General features: G+C 39.9%; 1 long non-coding RNA gene across 2 annotated transcripts; it reads right to left on the bottom strand.

Annotated features, from left to right (window-relative positions):
* Window positions 1-7,669: 7,669 nt before the first annotated feature.
* LOC139953971 (uncharacterized) lies at window positions 7,670-12,574 on the bottom strand. Of its 2 annotated transcripts, XR_011788029.1 has the most exons (4): window positions 12,435-12,550; window positions 11,802-11,855; window positions 11,624-11,686; window positions 7,670-10,304 (listed from the first exon to the last, which is right to left on the bottom strand). It is a non-coding gene; the product is annotated as an uncharacterized lncRNA (long non-coding RNA). The 2 variants fall into 2 exon arrangements; XR_011788030.1 differs by lacking the exon at window positions 11,802-11,855 and having other exon boundaries at window positions 7,671-10,304; window positions 12,435-12,574.
* Window positions 12,575-14,251: the final 1,677 nt, after the last annotated feature.

Raw genomic sequence — 14,251 nt, 5'->3', positions numbered from 1 at the left:
AAAGTGACGTCATAATTTGACCAATAATCGTCGATTACCGTCAAAATATAACAATGACGGACTTCAAATTTGCACCGGCACACTCGGGTGGGGTATCCTCAAGAAGTAATCACGCTAATTCGGCTTTTCGGGGTGGCTCGAAAATTAAAAAGTTTATTCCCCCGGTAGGGAAAAGGGAAGAGCGGCCATCTTGTTTTTCTAATAGTCAACTCTGGAAATCGCGTTTTGACGGTACAAATCGACCAAGTTGAGCATCCTGAACAACTTTCCTGTGTGGAGTCATGCAAAATTCGCAAAACCTTGGGAATTACAACTTTTTGGTGCAAAAGTGACGTCATAATTTGACCAATAATCGTCGATTACCGTCAAAATATAACAATGACGGAGTTCAAATTTGCACCGGCACACTCGGGTGGGGTATCCTCAAGAAGTAATCACGCTAATTCGGCTTTTCGGGGTGGCTCGAAAATTTAAAAGTTTATTCCCCCGGTAGGGAAAAGGGAAGAGCGGCCATCTTGTTTTTCTAATAGTCAACTCTGGAAATCGCGTTTTGACGGTACAAATCGACCAAGTTGAGCATCCTGAACAGCTTTCCTGTGTGGAGTCATGCAAAATTCGCAAAACCTTGGGAATTACAACTTTTTGTTGCAAAAGTGACGTCATAATTTGACCAATAATCGTCGATTACCATCAAAATATAACAGTGACGGAGTTCAAATTTGCACCGGCACACTCGGGTGGGGTATCCTCAAGAAGTAATCACGCTTATTCGGCTTTTCGGGGTGGCTCGAAAATTAAAAAGTTTATTCCCCCGGTAGGGAAAAGGGAAGAGCGGCCATCTTGTTTTTCTAATAGTCAACTCTGGAAATCGCGTTTTGACGGTACAAATCGACCAAGTTGAGCATCCTGAACAACTTTCCTGTGTGGAGTCATGCAAAATTCGCAAAACCTTGGGAATTACAACTTTTTGGTGCAAAAGTGACGTCATAATTTGACCAATAATCGTCGATTACCGTCAAAATATAACAATGACGGAGTTCAAATTTGCACCGGCACACTCGGGTGGGGTATCCTCAAGAAGTAATCACGCTAATTCGGCTTTTCGGGGTGGCTCGAAAATTAAAAAGTTTATTCCCCCGGTAGGGAAAAGGGAAGAGCGGCCATCTTGTTTTTCTAATAGTCAACTCTGGAAATCGCGTTTTGACGGTGCAAATCGACCAAGTTGAGCATCCTGAACAGCTTTCCTGTGTGGAGTCATGCAAAATTCGCAAAACCTTGGGAATTACAACTTTTTGTTGCAAAAGTGACGTCACAATTTGACCAATAATCGTCGATTACCGCCAAAATATAACAGTGACGGAGATAAATTTGCACCGGCACACTCGGGTGGGGTATCCTCAAGAAGTAATCACGCTAATTCGGCTTTTCGGGGTGGCTCGAAAATTAAAAAGCTTATTCCCCCGGTAGGGAAAAGGGAAGAGCGGCCATCTTGTTTTTCTAATAGTCAACTCTGGAAATCGCGTTTTGACGGTACAAATCGACCAAGTTGAGCATCCTGAACAACTTTCCTGTGTGGAGTCATGCAAAATTCGCAAAACCTTGGGAATAACAACTTTTTGTTGCAAAAGTGACGTCATAATTTGACCAAAAATCGTCAATTACCGCCAAAATATAACAGTGACGGAGTTCAAATTTGCACCGGCACACTCGGGTGGGGTATCCGCAAGAAGTAATCACGCTAATTCGGCTTTTCGGGGTGGCTCGAAAATTAAAATTTTATTCCCCGGTTAGGGAAAAGGGAAGAGCGGCCATCTTGTTTTTCTAATAGTCAACTCTGGAAATCGCGTTTTGACGGTACAAATCGACCAAGTTGAGCATCCTGAACAGCTTTCCTGTGTGGAGTCATGCAAAATTCGCAAAACCTTGGGAATTACAACTTTTTGTTGCAAAAGTGACGTCATAATTTGACCAATAATCGTCGATTACCGCCAAAATATAACAGTGACGGAGTTCAAATTTGCACCGGCACACTCGGGTGGGGTATCCTCAAGAAGTAATCACGCTTATTCGGCTTTTCGGGGTGGCTCGAAAATTAAAAAGTTTATTCCCCCGGTAGGGAAAAGGGAAGAGCGGCCATCTTGTTTTTCTAATAGTCAACTCTGGAAATCGCGTTTTGACGGTACAAATCGACCAAGTTGAGCATCCTGAACAACTTTCCTGTGTGGAGTCATGCAAAATTCGCAAAACCTTGGGAATTACAACTTTTTGGTGCAAAAGTGACGTCATAATTTGACCAATAATCGTCGATTACCGTCAAAATATAACAATGACGGAGTTCAAATTTGCACCGGCACACTCGGGTGGGGTATCCTCAAGAAGTAATCACGCTAATTCGGCTTTTCGGGGTGGCTCGAAAATTAAAAAGTTTATTCCCCCGGTAGGGAAAAGGGAAGAGCGGCCATCTTGTTTTTCTAATAGTCAACTCTGGAAATCGCGTTTTGACGGTGCAAATCGACCAAGTTGAGCATCCTGAACAGCTTTCCTGTGTGGAGTCATGCAAAATTCGCAAAACCTTGGGAATTACAACTTTTTGTTGCAAAAGTGACGTCACAATTTGACCAATAATCGTCGATTACCGCCAAAATATAACAGTGACGGAGATAAATTTGCACCGGCACACTCGGGTGGGGTATCCTCAAGAAGTAATCACGCTAATTCGGCTTTTCGGGGTGGCTCGAAAATTAAAAAGCTTATTCCCCCGGTAGGGAAAAGGGAAGAGCGGCCATCTTGTTTTTCTAATAGTCAACTCTGGAAATCGCGTTTTGACGGTACAAATCGACCAAGTTGAGCATCCTGAACAACTTTCCTGTGTGGAGTCATGCAAAATTCGCAAAACCTTGGGAATAACAACTTTTTGTTGCAAAAGTGACGTCATAATTTGACCAAAAATCGTCAATTACCGCCAAAATATAACAGTGACGGAGTTCAAATTTGCACCGGCACACTCGGGTGGGGTATCCGCAAGAAGTAATCACGCTAATTCGGCTTTTCGGGGTGGCTCGAAAATTAAAATTTTATTCCCCGGTTAGGGAAAAGGGAAGAGCGGCCATCTTGTTTTTCTAATAGTCAACTCTGGAAATCGCGTTTTGACATTACAAATCGACCAAGTTGAGCATCCTGAACAGCTTTCCTGTGTGGAGTCATGCAAAATTCGCAAAACCTTGGGAATTACAACTTTTTGATGCAAAAGTGACGTCATAATTTGACCAATAATCGTCGATTACCGCCAAAATATAACAGTGACGGAGATAAATTTGCACCGGCACACTCGGGTGGGGTAACCTCAAGAAGTAATCACGCTAATTCGGCTTTTCGGGGTGGCTCGAAAATTAAAAAGTTTATTCCCCCGGTAGGGAAAAGGGAAGAGCGGCCATCTTGTTTTTCTAATAGTCAACTCTGGAAATCGCGTTTTGACGGTACAAATCGACCAAGTTGAGCATCCTGAACAACTTTCCTGTGTGGAGTCATGCAAAATTCGCAAAACCTTGGGAATTACAACTTTTTGGTGCAAAAGTGACGTCATAATTTGACCAATAATCGTCGATTACCGCCAAAATATAACAGTGACGGAGATAAATTTGCACCGGCACACTCGGGTGGGGTATCCTCAAGAAGTAATCACGCTAATTCGGCTTTTCGGGGTGGCTCGAAAATTAAAAAGTTTATTCCCCCGGTAGGGAAAAGGGAAGAGCGGCCATCTTGTTTTTCTAATAGTCAACTCTGGAAATCGCGTTTTGACGGTACAAATCGACCAAGTTGAGCATCCTGAACAACTTTCCTGTGTGGAGTCATGCAAAATTCGCAAAACCTTGGAAATTACAACTTTTTGGTGCAAAAGTGACGTCATAATTTGACCAATAATCGTCGATTACCGCCAAAATATAACAATGACGGAGTTCAAATTTGCACCGGCACACTCGGGTGGGGTATCCTCAAGAAGTAATCACGCTAATTCGGCTTTTCGGGGTGGCTCGAAAATTAAAAAGTTTATTCCCCCGGTAGGGAAAAGGGAAGAGCGGCCATCTTGTTTTTCTAATAGTCAACTCTGGAAATCGCGTTTTGACGGTACAAATCGACCAAGTTGAGCATCCTGAACAACTTTCCTGTGTGGAGTCATGCAAAATTCGCAAAACCATGGGAATTACAACTTTTTGGTGCAAAGGGCCGTCATAATTTGACCAATAATCGTCGATTACCATCAAAATATAACAATGACGGAGTTCAAATTTGCACCGGCACACTCGGGTGGGGTATCCTCAAGAAGTAATCACGCTTATTCGGCTTTTCGGGGTGGCTCGAAAATTAAAAAGTTTATTCCCCCGGTAGGGAAAAGGGAAGAGCGGCCATCTTGTTTTTCTAATAGTCAACTCTGGAAATCGCGTTTTGACGGTACAAATCGACCAAGTTGAGCATCCTGAACAGCTTTCCTGTGTAGAGTCATGGAAAATTCGCAAAACCTTGGGAATTACAACTTTTTGTTGCAAAAGTGACGTCATAATTTGACCAATAATCGTCGATTACCGCCAAAATATAACAGTGACGGAGTTCAAGTTTGCACCGGCACACTCGGGTGGGGTATCCTCAAGAAGTAATCACGCTAATTCGGCTTTTCGGGGTGGCTCGAAAATTAAAAAGTTTTTTCCCCGGTAGGGAAAACGAAAGAGCGGCCATCTTGTTTTTCTAATAGTCAACTCTGGAAATCGCGTTTTGACGGTACAAATCGACCAAGTTGAGCATCCTGAACAACTTTCCTGTGTGGAGTCATGCAAAATTCGCAAAACCTTGGGAATTAAAACTTTTTGTTGCAAAAGTGACGTCATAATTTGACCAAAAATTGTCGATTACCGCCAAAATATAACAGTGACGGAGTTCAAATTTGCACCGGCACACTCGGGTGGGTTATCCTCAAGAAGTAATCACGCTAATTCGGCTTTTCGGGGTGGCTCGAAAATTAAAAAGTTTATTCCCCCGGTAGGGAAAAGGGAAGAGCGGCCATCTTGTTTTTCTAATAGTCAACTCTGGAAATCGCGTTTTGACGGTACAAATCGACCAAGTTGAGCATCCTGAACAACTTTCCTGTGTGGAGTCATGCAAAATTCGCAAAACCTTGGGAATTACAACTTTTTGTTGCAAAAGTGACGTCATAATTTGACCAATAATCGTCGATTACCGTCAAAATATAACAATGACGGAGTTCAAATTTGCACCGGCACACTCGGGTGGGGTATCCTCAAGAAGTAATCACGCTAATTCGACTTTTCGGGGTGGCTCGAAAATTAAAAAGTTTATTCCCCCGGTAGGGAAAAGGGAAGAGCGGCCATCTTGTTTTTCTAATAGTCAACTCTGGAAATCGCGTTTTGACGGTACAAATCGACCAAGTTGAGCATCCTGAACAACTTTCCTGTGTGGAGTCATGCAAAATTCGCAAAACCATGGGAATTACAACTTTTTGGTGCAAAGGGCCGTCATAATTTGACCAATAATCGTCGATTACCATCAAAATATAACAATGACGGAGTTCAAATTTGCACCGGCACACTCGGGTGGGGTATCCTCAAGAAGTAATCACGCTTATTCGGCTTTTCGGGGTGGCTCGAAAATTAAAAAGTTTATTCCCCCGGTAGGGAAAAGGGAAGAGCGGCCATCTTGTTTTTCTAATAGTCAACTCTGGAAATCGCGTTTTGACGGTACAAATCGACCAAGTTGAGCATCCTGAACAGCTTTCCTGTGTAGAGTCATGGAAAATTCGCAAAACCTTGGGAATTACAACTTTTTGTTGCAAAAGTGACGTCATAATTTGACCAATAATCGTCGATTACCGCCAAAATATAACAGTGACGGAGTTCAAGTTTGCACCGGCACACTCGGGTGGGGTATCCTCAAGAAGTAATCACGCTAATTCGGCTTTTCGGGGTGGCTCGAAAATTAAAAAGTTTTTTCCCCGGTAGGGAAAACGAAAGAGCGGCCATCTTGTTTTTCTAATAGTCAACTCTGGAAATCGCGTTTTGACGGTACAAATCGACCAAGTTGAGCATCCTGAACAACTTTCCTGTGTGGAGTCATGCAAAATTCGCAAAACCTTGGGAATTAAAACTTTTTGTTGCAAAAGTGACGTCATAATTTGACCAAAAATTGTCGATTACCGCCAAAATATAACAGTGACGGAGTTCAAATTTGCACCGGCACACTCGGGTGGGTTATCCTCAAGAAGTAATCACGCTAATTCGGCTTTTCGGGGTGGCTCGAAAATTAAAAAGTTTATTCCCCCGGTAGGGAAAAGGGAAGAGCGGCCATCTTGTTTTTCTAATAGTCAACTCTGGAAATCGCGTTTTGACGGTACAAATCGACCAAGTTGAGCATCCTGAACAACTTTCCTGTGTGGAGTCAAGCAAAATTCGCAAAACCTTTGGAATTACAACTTTTTGTTGCAAAAGTGACGTCATAATTTGACCAATAATCGTCGATTACCGTCAAAATATAACAATGACGGAGTTCAAATTTGCACCGGCACACTCGGGTGGGGTATCCTCAAGAAGTAATCACGCTAATTCGACTTTTCGGGGTGGCTCGAAAATTAAAAAGTTTATTCCCCCGGTAGGGAAAAGGGAAGAGCGGCCATCTTGTTTTTCTAATAGTCAACTCTGGAAATCGCGTTTTGACGGTACAAATCGACCAAGTTGAGCATCCTGAACAACTTTCCTGTGTGGAGTCATGCAAAATTCGCAAAACCTTGGGAATTACAACTTTTTGTTGCAAAAGTGACGTCATAATTTGACCAATAATCGTCGATTACCGCCAAAATATAACAGTGACGGAGTTCAAATTTGCACCGGCACACTCGGGTGGGGTATCTTCAAGAAGTAATCACGCTAATTCGGCTTTTCGGGGTGGCTCGAAAATTAAAAAGTTTATTCCCCCGGTAGGGAAAAGGGAAGAGCGGCCATCTTGTTTTTCTAATAGTCAACTCTGGAAATCGCGTTTTGACGGTACAAATCGACCAAGTTGAGCATCCTGAACAACTTTCCTGTGTGGAGTCATGCAACATTCGCAAAACCTTGGGAATTACAACTTTTTGGTGCAAAAGTGACGTCATAATTTGACCAATAATCGTCGATTACCGTCAAAATATAACAATGACGGAGTTCAAATTTGCACCGGCACACTCGGGTGGGGTATCCTCAAGAAGTAATCACGCTAATTCGGCTTTTCGGGGTGGCTCGAAAATTAAAAAGTTTATTCCCCCGGTAGGGAAAAGGGAAGAGCGGCCATCTTGTTTTTCTAATAGTCAACTCTGGAAATCGCGTTTTGACGGTACAAATCGACCAAGTTGAGCATCCTGAACAACTTTCCTGTGTGGAGTCATGCAAAATTCGCAAAACCTTGGGAATTACAACTTTTTGGTGCAAAAGTGACGTCATAATTTGACCAATAATCGTCGATTACCGCCAAAATATAACAGTGACGGAGTTCAAATTTGCACCGGCACACTCGGGTGCACTGAAAACATCACTTAGTCAATTGTCTAAAAAAAATTAGTCATTTACATGGTTTAATTTGACTAATCTTTAATAGGTCACTCAATCAAAAGATTAGTCAATACACACTGAAATGACAAATTATAGTTTGTCTTTGAAAATGGTTTAAAATGACTAATTGATCTGGAGATTGGTAATACACGAAATTAAATTAGTCATCCAAGAAAATTAATTAGTCATGCAGCACAACTATTTAGTCTTTCAATTAGTCTGACAATACCAATAATTAGTCTTTTACACACTTCTCTTCTGTTATAATTAGTCACTGTAAATTTATTGCAAATCCAACACAACTCCAACTGAAGCAACTTTGTTAACCATCAGTTCCTTTGAGAACAATCTGCTGAATAACTACTGAATCTCAAAAATTGTTTAACATTATTAAACAAACTTCAATAGATTTTTTTTTCCCAACTTGCAAAGTTAAAAAGTTGTTTTAACAACCCATTAGTCCGACCTAGAGTACACACCGTGATGACAGGACTTTAATAAAGCGGTATTTAAGGTCAAATTCAGTGATGTACCAATTTTTCAATCGACAGTAAAACGATTATGAAAGTAAACAAGTTATTACAAGTCTCTAATTTTACCTGAAAACCTGTAATTTTGTAAGCCCTTTCAGTGCAAAATTTTGAACACAACTTCATTCGCTGCCAACAATAACTTTAAGAGGTATATTCCATAGAGGAATTTTATTGTTAAAAAGTTTAATTTAACACAGTTTAGACACAATATTATGGAAATTTAGTATACAGAACTGGAATTATATTGGAATTACATGCACATTGCACACGTTTTGGGGGTGCTAACAAATTTTGCACTGAAAGCGTATCAAATAAAGTTAAAACTTACACAGTTTAATAATGTAAGATTGGCCATGATGATTTTGTCTTTCTTTCACAAGTGGACTTTGACTACTGAAAAATAATTGTACTGTTTTATATATGGTTAAAGATTTGCACAAAACTTGCATGGTATAAAGATGGTCATGGTAGAAAACTTCCCTTGAAATAGTTTTGCTTGAAATGGCATAGTTTTTAGGAAATGAGTAAAACAATAGTATTTACAGTAGGGTCATATCTTTGGATTCCGTGACCATTTTTTTGCTACCTTTTTTTCTCGATGGATTTGACTTCAGGAACCATCTAAAAGAAAAATAAGCCCCTATGAACCTCTGAAATGTGACAGGAACTATTTTTATATTGCGCAATATTCAAAATGGCCGCCGACGCCATCATGAAAAACATAACTTGTAATAGATCTGGCACCATATGAGCTAGACAGACAAAATATATGTCCTTTTCAACTATATCTGGCATGCCAAATACACTGGAATGGTAATTGTAAGGTTTGGGGACCATCTTGACCTCTAAATCCAAGATGGCCGACATCTCCAACTTGAAAAATATACTAGCGATATGGAACCAGACGGGGAAAAAGTGTATATTCCCACTATTTCTGCCATTACAAAATCCACTGGAATGGTAATTGTAGAGTTAGGGATCATCGTGGTCACAAAATCCAAGATGGCCGCCTCCGCCATCTTGAAAATTATGAAATGTGACAGCTCTGGCACAAGATAAACTAACAGAGAACAATCAGGGTTTCATTTTTAACATATGAAAAATCAATTATGGTTTTTGTTTTGTTTATAGGGATAATATTTAATAAGATTATTATCTAAAAACATCATTGGCCATCCTGAGTGATGAAAACCTATTCATGCCTCTATTATATTATTTGATAGTTAAAGTCTATGTCTGTCTAGGTCATCTGGTGCCAGAGCTAATATGGAAGTTATGTTTCAAGATGGCGAAGGAGGCCATCTTGGATTTAGAGGTCAAGATGGTCCCCAAACTTTACAATTTCCATTCCAGTGTATTAAGCATGTCAGAAATAGTGGAAAATTACATCTCTTTTGTCCGTCTAGGTCATATGGTGCCAGAGCTATTACATTGTATGTTTTTTCAAGATGGCGACGGCGGCCATCTTGGATTTAGAGGTCAAGATGGTCCCAAAACTTTACAATTACCATTCCAGTGTATTTGGCATGCCAGAAATAGTGGAAAAGGACATCTCATTTGTCCGTCTAGGTCATCTGGGGCCAGAGCTATTACAATTTATGTTTTTCAAGATGGCGTCGGTGGCCATTTTGAATACTGCGCAATAAAAAAAGTTCCTATTACATTTCAGAGGCTCATAGGACCTTATTTTCTTTTTAAATGGTTCCTGAAGTCAAATCCATCGAGAAAAAAGGTAGCAAATAAATGGTCACGGAATCCAAATATATGACCCTGCAGGATAAATTCTGATGTTTGAAAATAAGTTTAAAACACATAAGCCTTATTGAGCTTTCACATGTTTGTTATTTTATGTGCATGTTGGGTCATATCAAGTTTGTTTTTACATTTTCTTGGAAAGTGACCTTTTCTAAGTTAAACGTGCCAGTAGGCTTAAAACTGACTTATGAATACCAGTCTGGTCGTCAATCTTAAGAACACCATATTGATAAAAAGCAATTGTCTTCACTAGTTCTGGGATGTACTGCATGTGAAATACAAAAAACGAGGAAATGTAGCACGCGACTGCTGTTGTTACATCATCAACAACAGAAACTACCTCGCCTTCTGCAACTCCTTTAAACTCTGTAGACACATGTGCCGATTGTTCATCCATTTCGATGTACACAGGATGTGTGGTGTCTTCATCCTTTAATAAATAAAAGTAAAAAGTAAAGTTACTCAATATTGCTGTAAGCAACCAGATGTCTTATTCATACTTCAAGTACTAAATGGACAAAACTTAATTTATGCTACAATACAGCACATCAGTGCTTTGGGAAGCAATTTTGCAACTTTTTTTCTACAATTTGAGACCACTGCATGACATCACATAACACTATTAGTTATTATACAAGCATGTCAACATGGGATGCAGATTTTTTTGGGGGTGCATATTCCACGAGTTCGTGGGTGATCACCCCCCCCCTTTTAAAGAAATAAACCATAAATAGACAAGTTTTCCACAAAATTGTGCAAATTTGGATCAGAATTAAATGCTCTAATCAAAAATCCTTAAAATAAGTAAAAAAATAACTATGATCTTTGACACAATACCTTGACCTTTGACCAAGATTTAAAAAAAACATCATTCCAGAAATTTCATGAAAAAAACTCTGCTTGATAGAGCAGATTACCACGTACAAAAACCATTAAAATTTATTTGGGGTCATAAAATGAAGGTTCTGTGGTGGTTTTGCCAGAAAGGAGGTGGGGTGCATGCAAGTAGTATTCAGTTGACATACATTACCGCTTACACTAGAATTAAAAAAAAACACTTGATCCGTGTTTTGTGTACAAAACATATGGACACGCGTCTAGGAATCAGACGTCTGGTTCCCAGATGCGTGTCCATATGTTTTTGTACGCAAAGCACGGATCAAGTGTTTTTTAATTTTAGGACAAATGTGTGTAGATAATTCTCCACGTTTGTCCTGGGAAAAAAAAATATGCGCACGCTCGTCATGTGTCGTGACTTCGCGATGCGTTCGACAGAGTTCGGGGACAATCAGTATTTGTAGTGTAGTGGTAAAACAGAGTATTTGGGGACTGAATAACGGTAGGAATTTATAACTTTTAACATTTTTTGAGATTGCGGAGTGGGTTCTCTGGTCGCCCCCCTTGGACATTGAGATATCAAAGGACACATGCGAGATTAAAATAAAAATAAAGAGAGATTTTTGATTCCAAAATTCATTGAACAACGGTTGAACCATCATTTAAGCGTGAGAGATATAAACCTATGAGGTTACGGGAGACAATAGCCAGACGAAACCGAAATAGTTCTAGGAGTAGTGTAGCTACTCTCGTACACTAGTAGTGGCTAAATCTTTTGTGCAACTTACATAGTATTAATGATTGGGTTCGAAACGTCCTGCTTCGGGTATTCATGCAGAAATTTAATTTTGCCATCAATAAATATAAAATGTGAAAAACTGTTGACTATGTCTGTGTAGGCAGTGAACTTACTTTGTCGAGTCCATGGTGAAAGTTGTATGGGATGTATGTAGGCCTGTGTACATGCACGTCAACCTGAAATACAAAACAAAGGTTTCTTAATTAAAATCCTTAAAGTGTTTGGGTACTTTTTGTTCGACCAAAAACGCAATGTCCACAGATTTACATTTAAAATAAAAATTAAACTTACACAGTTTTAAGATAATGGTGGTAGAAAGCTTCCCTTAAAATACTTGCTGTGGTGCTGTAGTTTTTGAGAAATGAGGAAAACAATGTCACAAAAATAACTTCGCCTCAGGATACAAACATTATTTTAGCATGTACAACGTATGTACCAGTACATAGCAGTACTGGTATTTACTACTTAATACGCGACTCTCCTGAAAACATCGCTTTGCCCTTTGTGATTTTCACCTTTTTTCCAAAAACTTGGCGACTATAAATCATGCTAATAAAATTGTTCTTTATGGTTTAGTTTGTGACTCACAGCTAATTTCTGAATTGCTCATAACTTGCCGTCACTGCACTGGTGACTGGCTCAACAGAAACCGGTTGCTCGTGTATGGTGGTGTATTTACTTAGAAGTAATGTAGCAATAGCAGTTTTATACTACATACAGCAGTACAACATACATGTACTCCGCAGTACGTTAGTTCATGAAACTTTTTTGAGTTGAGATTGAAATTTGAAAAGGGGAACTAAAAATGTTGCTTATGTAAGTTAACGTTTGTTCATTCTCAGCCAGGCAAGTCCTCTATGCGTTACTTATTAACATGTTATTAAATTTCTGAATAATTACAACAGAATACAATAAATTAATTACCTTATTTATTTCACATTCCACCACCCACCAACAGCACACGTTGACACGGACTAATAACCTGACGTTCTTGTGCTGCTCTACTGCAGACGAGAGGGAAAGTTACGAATCGCGCGGGCGATATTTGCGCGACAGTGAAAATGACACGCTATTTTTCGATAATGGTTTTTGAACAGTGTAATAAACTGTGCTGAATTGCAATGCTGCGCGACCATCGCGCACTAAACAATATCGGCGCGAAACCGGCCTGACCGGGGGGTGCGATTTGTGTTCTGGCTGTTCTGTTAGTTGTACTCACCGTGCTGATTACTGACAGCACTGTTTACAGACTACCTCCAAGGTTACAAGCGGCGCCCATGTTTTCCAAAAGTTGAAACAGGAGTTTATTCTTGTATTAAATTTATTAATTAAGAAATGCCCTTTGATGAAGAATACATAATTGTATTTAATTCACAACCTCTTGATAGGGAGGAAGGGTCGGTGGCACTCGACCGAACGTTGTACGAGTAAGTTCTGTACAGGCTTTTGTATCGAGTGCCCGCCTTCGGAGCCAATTCAATTAGTATTTTTCTCACACATTAGTCGACAAATTTGTCATTGCTATGTCAGACTGGTCATTTCATATTTTGGAGAGAAACAAATTAGTCAATCAGTACTCTGTATCAACTTATCTACGGACAAAATTAGAAATAACTAATTCGTATTAGTCTTTAAAAAATATTGATTAGTAATTTCATTAGCTCAATTAGTAAAAATGTTTACTATTAGTTAGTTCGGATTGATAAATTAGTCATGAATGGAAAGACTAATTTTTATTGCGTAGTTGACTAATTTTTTCTCCAAATTGACTACTAGATGTTTTCAGTGTGGGGTATCCTCAAGAAGTAATCACGCTAATTCGGATTTTCGGGGTGGCTCGAAAATTAAAAAGTTTATTCCCCCGGTAGGGAAAAGGGAAGAGCGGCCATCTTGTTTTTCTAATAGTCAACTCTGGAAATCGCGTTTTGACGGTACAAATCGACCAAGTTGAGCATCCTGAACAGCTTTCGTGTGTGGAGTCATGCAAAATTCGCAAAACCTTGGGAATTACAACTTTTTGTTGCAAAAGTGACGTCATAATTTGACCAATAATCGTCGATTACCGCCAAAATAAAACAGTGACGGAGATAAATTTGCACCGGCACACTCGGGTGGGGTATCCTCAAGAAGTAATCACGCTAATTCGGCTTTTCGGGGTGGCTCGAAAATTAAAAAGTTTATTCCCCCGGTAGGGAAAAGGGAAGAGCGGCCATCTTGTTTTTCTAATAGTCAACTCTGGAAATCGCGTTTTGACGGTACAAATCGACCAAGTTGAGCATCCTGAACAACTTTCCTGTGTGGAGTCATGCAAAATTCGCAAAACCTTGGGAATTACAACTTTTTGTTGCAAAAGTGACGTCATAATTTGACCAATAATCGTCGATTACCATCAAAATATAACAATGACGGAGTTCAAATTTGCACCGGCACACTCGGGTGGGGTAACCTCAAGAAGTAATCACGCTAATTCGGCTTTTCGGGGTGGCTCGAAAATTAAAAAGTTTATTCCCCCGGTAGGGAAAAGGGAAGAGCGGCCATCTTGTTTTTCTAATAGTCAACTCTGGAAATCGCGTTTTGACGGTACAAATCGACCAAGTTGAGCATCCTGAACAACTTTCCTGTGTGGAGTCATGCAAAATTCGCAATACCTTGGGAATTACAACTTTTTGGTGCAAAAGTGACGTCATAATTTGACCAATAATCGTCGATTACCGTCAAAATATAACAGTGACGGAGATAAA

The sequence above is a fragment of the Asterias amurensis genome, chromosome 22, assembly GCF_032118995.1.
Source record: "Asterias amurensis chromosome 22, ASM3211899v1".
Lineage (NCBI taxonomy): Eukaryota > Metazoa > Echinodermata > Asteroidea > Forcipulatida > Asteriidae > Asterias > Asterias amurensis.
This window is presented reverse-complemented; position numbering and strand designations above follow the sequence as displayed.